The 4,470-nt window shown below is 40.6% G+C and overlaps 1 pseudogene; it reads left to right on the forward strand.

Moving 5' to 3' along the window:
• The first annotated feature begins 2,142 nt into the window (after nucleotides 1-2,142).
• LOC108700063 lies at nucleotides 2,143-3,640 on the forward strand (annotated as a pseudogene).
• The last annotated feature ends 830 nt before the right edge of the window (nucleotides 3,641-4,470 follow it).

Raw genomic sequence — 4,470 nt, forward strand, 5'->3', positions numbered from 1 at the left:
CCTGTTAGGAGGCTCTCTCAGGGCAGGACACAGAGAAGGAAGGACACCTACCTGTGTGAGGAACTCCCAGAGGGGCTGGGGGTGCCATTTGCTACTGCAAGGTACAGAGAGAGGAGACCAAGTGACAGAGGGTCTGACTGATTAAAGAGTAAAGCCAGGAGGCTGAGCAATCCCCCAGAAGAAATGTGAGTACAGGGGTGACCCCTACTTATGTGTTTACTTACTGGCAGTCCACAAGGGGCCCAGTTTAGTAAGGGAACTCTTCATGTGTGAAGTTAGAGCCCAGTGGGCAGGATTTATTTTTATGATTTGTTTTGTATCCTAAAATGGTCATCCCTGTGTGTAAATAAAATGTCTTAAAGAGAAGAAAAGTGTCTGTCATGGATCCCGCAGCTTACAATTAGTTAATTAATTTAAGAAGTTATGATACAAGTTCTGATTATTAGTTACATTATGATGACTTTGATAAAAACTGAACTGGGGCTCCGCCTGCTGGGGTGTATAGCTGGCAGGGGAGTAGCTAGTTCTAGTTTACTTTGTTGTGTCCTACCTCCTAGTGGTACCAGCTTACCCCACTGTTCCTGTGTCCCCCAAGAGACTGAAGAGAAAGAGATTTAACGGTGAGTACACAAAATCTTCTTTTTATGCATCCCAGAAGAGTCCAATAAACCTATGCCAGAAAGAAAGGGGAACATTCCAATCCTACATATATTTTATTATTTAACTGTTCCCCTAACCATTGTTCCACTGTATATTATCCTTAGTATATTCTTGTAATTGGTTTGTATATTCATAGAAAATCAAATGGCACACACAAAAGCATTGGTGCTAAATAGGTTGTAGTTTTATTGAGATCCCCACAACGTTTTGGAGGCACAGCCTCCTTTCTCAAGTGCTCTCAAACAAGCAAATTGATACACAAGTTTATATAGGTGCACTGGAGAAAAAACTCCTCCCTTTCAACAAATGACATCACTAAAACAATTTTATACAAAACGTTAAAATATTTGTTATTGTGACAAAAAATGTATTTTACTACCTGTGCAGTGACGAGAAGTGCTTATTACTTTATTACACGTGTGATAAGCACTTCTCGTCACTGCAGAGGTAGTATAATAATACATATTGTGTCACAATAACAAATATTTTAACGTTTTGTATAAAATTGTTTTAGGGCTCTGTACTAGGTCCCTTGCTTTTCAATTTGTTTATTAATGACCTGGAGGTGGGCATTGAAAGTACTGTTTCTATTTTTGCAGATGATACAAAATTGTGCAGAACTATAGGATCCATGCAGGATGCTGCCACGTTGCAGAGTGATTTGTCTAAGTTGGAGAACTGGGCAGCAAACTGGAAAATGAGGTTCAATGTTGATAAATGCAAGGTTATGCACTTTGGCAAAAATAATATAAATGCAAGTTATACACTTAATGGCAGTTTGTTGGGAGTTTCCTTCAATGAGAAGGATCTATGGGTTTTTGTAGATAACAAGTTGTCTAATTCTGGGCAATGCATAAAAAAGGGCATTAACTCAAGGGATGAAAACATAATTATGCCTCTTTATAGGTCCCTGGTAAGGCCTCATCTGGAGTATGCAGTTCAGTTTTGGGACTCCAGTCCTTAAGAGGGATATAAATGAGCTGGAGAGAGTGCAGAGAGGTGTAACTAAATTGGTTAGAGGGATGGAAGACTTGAATTATGAGGGTAGACCGTTAAGGTTGGGGTTGTTTTCTCTGGAAAAAAGATGCTTGCGAGGGGACATGATTACACTTTACAAGTACATTAGAGGGCATTATAGACAAATGGCAGGGGACCTTTTTACCCATAAAGTGGATCACCGTACCAGAGGCAACCCCTTTAGACTAGAAGAAAAGAACTTTAAAGCAACATAGGGGGTTCTTCACAGTCAGGACAGTGAGGTTGTGGAATACACTGCCGGGTGATGTTGTGATGGCTGATTCAGTTAATGCCTTTAAGAATGGCTTGGATGATTTTTTGGACAGACATAATATCAAAGGCTATTGTGATCCTAAGCTCTATAGTTAGTATAGGTATGGGTATATAGAATTTATGTGAAAGTAGGGAGGGGTGTGTGTATGGATGCAGGGTTTTCATTTGGAGGGGGTTGAACTTGATGGACTTTGTCTTTTTTTCAACCCAATTTAACTATGTAACTATCTCCTGTTCTCGTTATTTTTCCCTGCAGTTAATACACAATGAATTGGGCAGGATTATATGCCATATTGAGTGGCGTAAACCGACACTCCACTGGAATCGGACGCTCTCTGTGGTCTTTATCTTTCGTATCATGGTGCTTGTGGTAGCTGCAGAAAGTGTATGGGGGATGAGAAGTCTGCGTTTATGTGCAACACACAACAGCCTGGTTGCAACAGCGTATGCTATGATCACTACTTCCCCATCTCACATATCTGTCTGTGGGCCATTCAGCTCATTATTGTGTCCACACCTGCCCTTCTGGTGGCCATGCATGTGGCTCACTACAGCACCAAGAGAAGAAGGAACTACGTTTGACTGGCCATACGCAAGACCAGGAGCTGGCAGAAGTGAAGAAGCATAAAGTTAAGATCTCCGGCACTTTGTGGTGGACCTGCATCATTAGTGTTTTCTTCAGAATCATATTTGAAGCAGCCTTTATGTACATCTTCTACCTCATCTACCCTGGTTACTCCATAATCCGGCTTGTTAAGTGTGATGCCTATCCCTGCCCCAACACTGTAGACTGTTTTGTTTCTCGTCCCACGGAGAAGACCATATTCACCATCTTTATGCTTGTTGCCTCTGGAGTCTGCATTGTCCTCAATGTTGCTGAAGTAGTCTTCCTCATTGCCCAGGCCTGCTCCCGCAGAGCCCGCCATCACAGGGATTCGGACAGCATCAGCAAAGAGCATCAACAGAATAAAATGAACCTGCTGATCACAGGAGGCAGTATTATGAAACGGTCCCCTGGAGGGCAGGAGAAAGGAGATCACTGTTCTACCTCTTAAAGGATAGGAGTTATAACTCTCAAGGCTGCCTCATGGGACATGAAGGAGAGGGCAGCCCTGGAAATCATACAGCTGCAAAAGCAAAGATGAGATATTGGGGTTAGTTACAAAAACTTGAAAAGAAGCAGTGTGAACAAAATGTGGCAAGAAAGGGAAAGGAGAAGCAAAAGAAAAAAAAAAATGAAGATTGCAATATTTGCACAAGACGAGTGACTTTGTCTTTACAGCCATGTTACTGATGGTGGGTGCCCAAGGCAGTCCTTATTGATACAAGTTTCTGTTTTGGCACAGTCACATCCTCTATTGCAGTGCCAGTCTGCACAGGTGCCTCTTGTAGGCCTTTTTAAAGGCAGGTTGGGGTGGGAAGGCATTTATTGGGTTTCTACTGCCATAAACTGATGTTGATGTTTAAATATTTGCAATTTATTTAAAATAAAACTTTATTTTTAAGCCATTTCTTTGTAGATATTATAAGTGCAAATTGTTTTGTCGGTTTTTTGCTTCATTAGATTTTTCAATAGGGACAAAATACCCTTCATTTTTATTTGCACATCAGTGCAACCACAGGAGCAGTAACATAGCATAACATACCGTTATCAGGTGAATCTAAATCTCAAATATGCCCATTTTGCTACTGCACCATCATATATTACAAACATTAAACTAACAATGGTCCATTGTTACATTTTAATGTCCTTGTACCCTAAAATACACATGTTTAATGTACTCAGCTATTGCTTCTAAGACTATAGAAGTTCTGGGAATTATATGCAGTAATACTCATCTTCATTTATGCTATTAAATCACTCCAGATATTACCCCCTGTATAAATACCGAGGCATAGGAGTGAAGGATGTTGGAAGGGCTTTACCATTTTTTTGGGGGGGGGGGTTACAGCTGGTTGCTAATGCGGAAGCCGTTGCTGTTGTTGATGGGTTTGTGCAATTTAAAGATATGGTAGCACTATAAACTCATGCCCAAGCAAACCAGGATGCAATTTTGAGCAAGAGAATGATGCTTGTAGCCATATTTAAAATGGGTTAACCATGCTGAACCCCCCTAACTACAATAGAGATTAACAGTGCAAGACATTTTATCAGGGGAAAGGTAATAATAGTGTAAGGTTAGAACATGTCAAAAATTGCCTTTACTTTTAGCAAAATTAAGACTGAACTGATTTATGTGAAGCCAGAGCTGCCCAACATATTGCACATATTACAAGTATAGCTGATTTCCATATGATCTGGTAACCATTTTCAGGCCTGTCCTGGCAAGGCTTCAATATCTGGCATCTATTCTGATCATTCATAGAGGTCTTTCATCCATCATAAAGGTAAGCCATTGGGGTCAGTGTGTGGTTTTGTGTAATATGAATCCATCGATTTATAACGTATAAAGTAACAAATCCATAAACTGGCACAGGCCTTTCCTGAGATTGGAGTCTGAATTATTTGCTCACATAGAT

Source organism: Xenopus laevis, chromosome 8S (genome assembly GCF_017654675.1).
Source record: "Xenopus laevis strain J_2021 chromosome 8S, Xenopus_laevis_v10.1, whole genome shotgun sequence".
Taxonomy (NCBI): domain Eukaryota; kingdom Metazoa; phylum Chordata; class Amphibia; order Anura; family Pipidae; genus Xenopus; species Xenopus laevis.